At 38.9% G+C, this 9,378-nt stretch overlaps 1 pseudogene; it reads right to left on the bottom strand.

Annotated features, from left to right (window-relative positions):
- Positions 1-4,566: 4,566 nt before the first annotated feature.
- On the bottom strand, positions 4,567-5,693 carry LOC114893005 (annotated as a pseudogene).
- Positions 5,694-9,378: the final 3,685 nt, after the last annotated feature.

The raw sequence follows: 9,378 nt of genomic DNA on the forward strand, positions 1-9,378 counted from the left end.
AGCTGGCTCTCTTTGTCTCTGTGTCCAGTCTCCCCATCAAGTTTTTGGCTGGTCTGCCTCTACTGGTATCACACCCAGCTGTTATCCTCCACTAACTGTTAGCTGACTCCTCCAATGTTTATAACAACCCTGTGACATAAATTGCCCCACAGTCTGATCCAGTTAAAGTCAAGCTCCTTGGTAGGGGCAAGGGTGTTGCCAGTCTTTGAGGCTTGCTCCACCCATCCCCTAGGAAGTACTTTTGTGCTATGGAATAGGAGTTGTGTGTAGGGGCGGTGCGCAGGAGCAGGTATTGCTTTCCAGTTCCTGGCACTACCCACTATGGAGCTTCCACAGCTCAGAGCCAGGAAGGAGGGGATCTGCATATGTTCACTGGCTGTTGAATCTACCCAGAATAGTTCTTCTGCCCCAAGAAGCTGGTGGAGATGGGAGTTGCAACTCTGCTGCTAAGAACACCAAAGTAGCTTCCCCAGTACACAAAGCTGTTTTGGAAAGAGTTTCTGCACTCTTCACCAGGCACCCACCCAGATCCTCCCTACATGGTGGAAGGTGAGGGTGGGAAGATGGATGTTGCCTGGCTGCCACTACCCACTCAAGATAGGCCTTCTGTAGCATTGAGCAATGGAAGATAACATCTGCTGATGTTCACTGGCTGCCAGACCCATCCTGAATAGCTCTTCTATACCATGGAACTTGAAGAGATGGGAAATGCAACCTGGCTGCCTACTGAACTGAAACAGCAAGACAGAGATGTGAGGGAATGGATGCAGTCCCTAGCTTGAACGCCACAGTCTCCCATTTATTGAGTTTCTATAGATTTTTTTGTTTTTTTTGTTTTTTTTTGTTTTTTTTTTTGCGGTACGCGGGCCTCTCACTGTTGTGGCCTCTCCCGTTGTGGAGCACAGGCTCCGGATGCGCAGGCTCAGCGGCCATGGCTTACAGGCCTAGTCGCTCCGTGGCATGTGGGATCTTCCCGGACCGGGGCATCGGCAGGTGGATTCTCAACCACTGCACCACCGGGGAAGCCCCCATAGATTTTTTAAAATAAATATTTCTCAATTTGTTGTAAGCCCTTTGATCAATATCTAGTCTTTAAATGTTTATATCTGCAAATTTTGGCCAGGCTAATAGATGTCTCTCCAGGGGAGAGGTTTCCTTAAGCTCTTCACACCACCATTCTGGAAATCTTACCACATTCTTTTTATTGCTGAGTAGTATTCTTTTGTATGGATGTACTAGAATTTGTACAATCATTCACCCATTGAAGGACATTTAGATTATTTCCAGTTTTTTGCTATTATGAGTAAAGCTGCTATAGACATTCACATATAGATTTTTGTGTGAACAAAAATGCTCATTTCTCTGAAATACATGTGCAAGAGTGCAATTGCTGGCTTGTATGGTAAGTGCTTGTTTAATTTGGGAAGAAACTGCCAAACTATTTGCCAGAGAGCCTGTGCCATTTTACATTCTCACCAGCAATCTTTGAGAGGCCTAGATTCTCAATATCCTCACCAACGTTTGGTATTGTCACTATTTTTTAAAATTTTACCTGTTATATTAAGCGTGTAGTGATATCTTATTCCCCTAATAGCTAATGATGTTGAACATCTTTTCATTTGCTATTTACCATCAACTTTACCATCCCTTTGATAAAATGTCTATTCATGTCTTCTGCCCATTTATAATCAGATTGTTTGTTTACTGTTGAGTTTTGAGTGTTCTTCATATAGTCTAGGTGTGAGTCTTGTGTCAGATATATAATTTTTAAATGTTTTCTCCAACTCTTTATCTTGTCTCTTTATCCTCTTGGCATGGTATGTCGTAGAGCAAAAGCTTTAAATTTTGATTATGTATAATTTATTAATTTTTTCTTTTATGGATCATACTTTTGGTGTCTCATCTATGAACTGTTCACCTAGCTTTAGGCCCTGGAGATTTTTCTCCTAATTTTTTTTTAGCTTTTAAAATTTATTCATAAACCCATGGTCAATTTTGAAATAATTTTTTATGAAGTATAGAGTTTGGTTTACACTTTTTTACCTTATGTATGTCTAATTGCTCCAGCATCATTTGTTGAAAGACTATATTTACCCATATTTAAATGCTTTTCTGCCTTTGTCAGAAATTAGTTGGGCTTATTTCATTGGTATATTTCTGTTTGTCTATTTTATTCTAGTGATCTATGTGTCTTCTCTCCACTAATATCACACTGTCTTGATTATTGCCGATATTGTAGTAGGCCTTAACATCAGATAGAGTAATTCCTCTCACTTTATTCTTCTTTAAAATTTTTTTTTGGTATGCAAAAGAACCATTGCCTTTCCATATGAATTTTAGAAGAAGCTTATTTAGGTCTACAAAAATTTTTTTTCTGGTATTTTGATAAGAATGGTGTTAAATCTATAAATCATGTCCAAAATAATCCCTGGGGCTTAGGTTTTATGGATTTTACTCCCATGATTATTTATGTTATATGGCACAGTTGACCTTAAGATAGGAAGATTATCCTGAGTCTGACCTAATCACATGAACCCTTGAAAAGCAGAGAGCTTTTCCCAGCTGATAGCAGAAGGAAAAGTCAGAGAGATGCAAAACACAAGAAGGATTTGATGCACTGCAGCTGACTTGAAGATGGAGGAGCCATATGATGAGGAATGTCGGTGACCTCTAGGAGCTGGAAGTAGCCCCTGGTTGACAGCCAGCAGGTAAACAAGGACCTCAGTTATACAGATTCAAGAAATTGAATACTGCTAACAAGAATAAGCTTGAAAGTGAGTTTTTGCCCAGAGCCTCCACACGAGAACTCAGTCTGGCTGACAAGTTGATTTTGGCTTTGTGCAGAGAATTCAGCCACAGCATTCTGCACTTCTGACCTAATGAAACTGAGATAATATATATATGCTTTTATTTAAGCTGATAGGTTTGTGATAATTTGTTACGCAGCAATAGAAAACGAATACAGATTTTGGTACCAAGCATAAGCTGGTGCCTTAATAAGTACCTAAATGTGGGGTGGGTTTGAAATCTGGCAGTGGGTGGTGGCTGGAAATATTTTGTAGAGTATAATGGGAAAAGACTAGATTGTATAGAAGAAAATGATAGTAGCAAAGTGGATGTTGAGAATGCTGCAGGTGACTGGAAGAAGGAGGATCCTTGTTATGTAGTGGAAGAATGCTTAGCAAAAATTGTTTCCAAACTTCAAGAGGAGGCCTGGTTTCTACTTATTGCTACAGGAAAAATGCAAAAGGAGAGATAAATTGAGGGAAGATCTGTTAAACAAAAAGACACCAGGGCTTGATGATTTTGAAAATTCTCATCCATGCTGTTTCTTTTATCAGCAGTTTTCCCTTTACATTGCACAGTAGTATTCTGTCATATCAGTGTACCACAGTTTGTTCATGCATCTGTCAGTTATAGGACATTTGGATTGTTTACTCTTTTGGCAATTATGAATAAAGCTATAAACATTTATGTACAGGTTTTGAACAAACACAAGCTTCCATTTCCTTTGCATAGATAACTAGATGTGGGGTTGCTGGGTCATATGGCAAATGCACATCTAACTTTACAGAAGATTATCAACTGACTTCAAAGTGGCAGTACCATTTTGCATTCCCACCAACAATGGTTCAGAGTTCCAGTTGCTCCACATCCTTGTCAGCACTTGGTAATATCAATGGTGTTGTATGTATAGCAGTATCACATTGTTGTTTTAATATGCATTTTTCTAATAACTAATGATGTTGAGTATCTTTTCACATGCTTAATTGCTATACATATATTTGATGAAGTGTCTTGAAATATTTTTGTTATTTTCTTATATTAAGTTTTGAGATTTTTATATATTCTGGATATGTCACCTATCCGACATGTGTTTTGCAATTACCCCACCCTCATGGATCATCTTTTCATCATTTTGCCAATTTCTACGAAAAAAAAAAGCTTGCTGGGATTTTTATGAAGATTGTGTTGAATCTATAGGTCAATTTAGGGGAAGCAGCTATTCTTAAGCAATATTGAATCTTCTAGTCCATGAATGTGGTATATCTCTACATTTATTTAGGTCTTCTTTGACTTCCTTTATTATACACATCATTCAACATTTAGATATTACACACTTTTCTATATTTATGCCTCTGCACCTTATGATTTTTAGTTATTATTACAAGTAGCATTTTTAAAACGTTCAGATTCCAATTGCTCATTGCTATTATGTAGAAATACAGCTGATACTTGTGTACTGACCTTGTATCCTGCAACCTTGCAAACTCATTATTTCTAGTGGCTTTTTTTTTCTTAAAAGTTTTTCTGATCTCCTTGACTGTAGCACACACAAAAAGTGACAGTTCTCCCAGGCTCCATCAGGAGTAGAGGAAGAGCAGAGGACAAGAGTGAAGAGATTTCTTTTTCCAGGCCTAGGCTTGTGAAAAACGATGGCCAAGTGTTAGTCCTCAGCAGGGCCCACAGAGGGGCTGTATTCCTAGTCAGCCCTCTTGAGTCTGGAGCATCAGCATCTCCAAGAATTCATTTATATTCAAAAAATATGGGGAGGGAAATCCACTGTTACTTGTTGAACTGGAAAGAATAGACCCCATGGTCTGAGGGAGCATCCACAGTCACTTGATTTTGCTGGCCGCTGCTCTCCTCAACTGAAAAAGAGGAAGGCACAGGGGTGTATTGGGAGATGTAAGCTCCTTGCATAGCTGCAGCTGTTGGCATATATATGCCCTTGCTGCTCAGGGAAAGGTGGCCCAGTTGCTGGGTAAGAGATCCCATCATGGAGGCAGGCTGGAGAGAAATGGGATGATACATTCCTGGTGTCAGAATTGAACCTGAAGGCTACATGAGATATGACTGGTGGTGCATCCAAGATGGGTTAGATACTTATAAGAGGAGATTTCTGAGTTACTCTCTGATATGAAGACACAGGAGATGGAAGATATGGGGACAGTGCAGACTGAGCAAGCATCTTGTTGGGGGTGATGTTATAAGGAGCTGAGTAAAACCCATTCTGAAGAGCTGTGGTGGGGTCATAGGTCAAGGCCATACCACACATGTCTGCATTCCTTGGCCAGGCTTTCCATTTTGCATAAAATTTCCTTGGTTCTGTCATTTCTTTGGACCCCCGTCAGCAAATTTGCAAAGCAAGGGATCAGATGGGGCTGGTACACCAGGAGGTGCCTTAATATATTTTCCAAAGTGATGATAGTTTTACACTTCTCTGTGGGGGCTCCATCCTTGCAAAGCCAACCCCTCTGCTGGTTCCACTGGTATTTCGAAGGATTCGAGTGGAGATAACCTGACCAAAGGACTTTAGCATTCCTTCCAGTTTTTGCTCATCCGTTGACAATGGGAGGTTTGAGATGTATAAATTTGTGGGGTTCTGCTCCGGTTGCTTTGCCATCTGTGCTTGTACACCACTGGTTTTCAGTGCTTTTACAGCTTTCTGTGTTGCTGAAGGGCTGTCAAAGTCCACAAAGCCATAGCCTTTGCACTTGTTTGTGGTCTTGCCTAGTATGGCCTTAGTGGAGACAAACTTGCCGTATGGCTGACACAACTTGACTAGGTCCTGGTCAGTAGCGCTTGGCTGCAATGCCCTGATGTAGAAGTTGATTTCACTCAGCTGGTCATTTACAGGTACTCCCACTGCTGCTGTTAGGGATACTGTTGACTGGACTTGGTGGTGCCATTTGCTAAGACAATGGCACATATGACCAACCTGAAATTTATGCCCAAGCCGAAGTTCACAGAGTTGGGATGTTTGTTCAAACTGTCTCTGAGCAAAACCGCATGCTGGAGTCTAGGTGTTTGTTCGACCTCCATGCCGCACTGTGAGGTGGGGTACTGAGGGCCGCATCTGGCCTTCGAATGTCGAAGCTCACTAAGAGACCTCTTGAACAGAGCTCACTCTTATCTGAGTGTAGAGAGGGACCGCTCTCCCCTCTCTCTGAGAATTCCATCATTCTGACGCTTCCGCGTCCTCAGCCTTTGCAACTGTCCCACCTCAGCGTTCCCGCCCTCAGCCTCTAGTAGCTTTTTGATAAATTATTTGGAATTTTCTACATGGGCAACCATGTGAATAGAAATGGATTCACTCCTTGCTTTCTCTTTTTATAAAACTCTTTTTATTTCTTTTTCTTCTTTTGTTACACTGGCCAGGAACTCCACGACAATGTTGAATAGGAGTGGTAAGAGTGGACATTCCTGTCTTCTTTCTGATCTTAAGAGGAAAGCCTTAACTGTGATGTGAGTGGTAGGTGGCTTTCTCTTTCACCCAAGAATCCTCTAGAAGTTGTGGGGTTTTTTTTTTTCTAGGTTTAGAGATGTTTTGGAAAAGCCCCACATTTTATTACTGATTTTGAGCTTTAAGCCATTGTAGTCAGTGGACACGACCTGTATTATATAAAAATTTGGGACTTGTTGAGATATTGCTTGTAGTCTATTATAGGCTTTTATTTGAAAGACATTCTACCTATGTTTTAAAAGAATGTGTATTCTCTCTCCAGAGTTCACAGTTATAAATCTTAATCCAACATTACAATAAGAATAGTATTTTTCTTCATCTATCTGTAAATGAACATTCCACTTTGCAAGCCCAAACTGCTTGTTATGTAAAACTAGATCTCACTTAGTTCAGGAGTTATCCCCATCCTGGGAAGGATGATGACTTTGTTTATGCCAAGGCATTGACATGGGGATATCTCATCTTTGGTCATCATTCATCTTGCAGATGTGCATGGACTTTGATGGGACTCTGGTCATTGGCTCCTGTCCCTTCCTGGATCGACCTCCTGATCCAAAACACATGGCTCCCACTTTCACTGGTCTCTGGGCTCCATTCAGCCTCTCAGAGATATATCCTCCTGGGAAATTTGAGCTGCTCTCAAGCCCACCATTGATATGCTCAACACCAATAAGCTCCCTATACCCATAGGGAAACTCTGGTTTTGATGCTTTATGCCTACTTATTCAGGAAAAGGGAGTGTATTTCCACTACAGCTCTCATGTCCAACACTTTTGTGGGGGTCTGGCTTCCCAGAACAACAAGGCACAGGGCCCTTTTGAGAGCTGTTTTGAGATGTATCTCTCTTGCTTCCCCTCTGTCACCTGCCCCTCAAGTCCAGACAATCTTTCCATACTCTGAGGGTAGAAGGGAAGACAATTATTTTAATTTTGAAAGATTTTTATATTAGACATATAAACATTTGGTGAAAATATAGTTTTATTCCCTTCATAAAGATTAGATTAAAATTTTTATTGTGATGAAATAGACGTAGTATAAAATCTCTTTTAAAACATTTATAGTGTACAGTTCAGTGGCATTAAGTACACTCATAGCATTGTGCAGCCATCACCACCATCCATCTCCAGAACTTTCTATTTTCCCAAACTGAAACTCCGTCCACATTAAACTAACTCCCCATTTCCCACCTCCCCCTGCCCTTGGTTACCACCACTCTACTTACTGTCCCTATGAATTTGCCTGTTCTAGGGATCTCATATAAGTGGAATCATACAGCATTTGTTCTTTTGTGTCTTGCTTATTTCACTCAGCATAATGTTTTCAAGGCTCATCAATATTTTAGAATGTATCAAAATTTCATTCATTTTTAAGACTGGGTCTAAACTGTTGTTAAAGACAGTCAGTGAATTCTGAACTTTGATTTTTGTGTTTTTCATTTTTGGTTCTTTTTTGAATCTTCTATGTCAAATTTATAGTTTCCAGTTGTTACAGAAATTTACAAGCTTGGTTTTATCCCCTTGAACATAATAAGGACATTTGTTTTATAGTTTACATTTGTGTTACTGATAATCCAAGTATTTGGATTTCTTCAGGTCTGTTTTTCTTTTTTAAAAAATATTTAGTGTTTCAAATCCTTTGGAGGGAACAATAGCTTTCAGTTGCTATTCTACCTGGAATTCTATACCTTTCCCTGGTATAACTTTTTATATTTTGAAAGTCTGGAATGAGATTCAGAATTAGTTTATCTATACCAAATGAGTTCTTTTTAGAAGGACTGACAGACTAAATTAAAACAAAGAAAAAGAGAGAAAGAAAGGAAGGAGGATGGAAGGGAGGGAGCAAGGGAGGGAGGGAGGGAGGGAAGGAAAAAAGGAAAAGAAACCCTTAGAATGGAATATTCAATAATTTTTCTTTTGTTTGTTTGTTTCAAATATACTTTTCAAGTTTTGGAGTTTTCTGCATGAAACCTATGCTGTTTTATCAGCATTGTTTTACAATCCAAACATTTAGAAGGGAAATAATGTTTATATATAATGAAAATAACATTTATTATCTTCTATTTCAAAGCATCTCCACCCTTTGAGGGCATTAATATCTTCTTCATTACCTACTAAAGAATACTGTTTATTCTATTCCTATGTTATTCGCCTTCATCTGTCTAAATAGTTTATATCTAGTTGGGTGCAACCTATTTATAAACTTGGAAAAGTTACAATTCAAAAAAAATTTGCCTAATTATTCCCATTTGATTCCTTTAGAACAGAGGAAAATATTTTGACAGTATGGCCTGTGGTTCTTATCTAGCCTTTCACCTTTTACTTATAAATAAAGTTTTATTGAAACACAGCCGTGCTCATTTCTTTATATATTGCCTAAGGCTGTTGCCCTATAATGGCAGAATTGAGCAGTTGTGACAGAGACAGTGTGACACACAAATTGTAAAATATTTTTTTATCTGGCCCTCCACAGAAAAATTTTGGAGACCCCTGCTTTAAAGGATTGCTGTCCACTAAATCTTACTAATTGTGGAGGTCTGATTACTTCCTTTCCCAGATTTTTCTTTTTTTTATAGAAGTATAGATGAATTACAATATTATATTAGTTTCTGGTGTACAACGTAGTAATTCAATATTTTTATAGATTACACTCCATTTAAGGTTATTACAGATTAATGACTAAATTTCCTGAGCTTTACAATATGTCTTTGTTGCTTATTTATTCTATACATTGTAGTTTGTGTCGCTTAATCTTATACAACTATCTCACCCCTCCCCCCTTCCCTCTCTCTACTAATAACCACCATTTTGTTCTCTATATCTGTGAGTCTGTTTTGTTATATTCATCACTTTTATTTTTTTAGATTCCATATACAAGTGATAACATGGAGTATTTGTCTTTCTCTGTCTGTCTGACTTATTTCACTAAGCATAATATACTCTAGGTCCATCCATGTTGTTGCAAGTGGCAGAATTTCATTCTTTTTTATGGCTGAGCAATAGTCCACATCTTCTTTATCCATTCATCTGTTGATGGATACTTAGTGTGCTTACATATCTAGGATATTGTAAATAATGCTGCTATGACCATTGGTGTGCACGTATCTTTTCAAATTAGTGTTTTTATTTTCTTTG

Source organism: Monodon monoceros, unplaced genomic scaffold, assembly GCF_005190385.1.
Source record: "Monodon monoceros isolate NGI ecotype Baffin Bay Population unplaced genomic scaffold, NGI_Narwhal_1 Super_Scaffold_12, whole genome shotgun sequence".
Lineage (NCBI taxonomy): Eukaryota > Metazoa > Chordata > Mammalia > Artiodactyla > Monodontidae > Monodon > Monodon monoceros.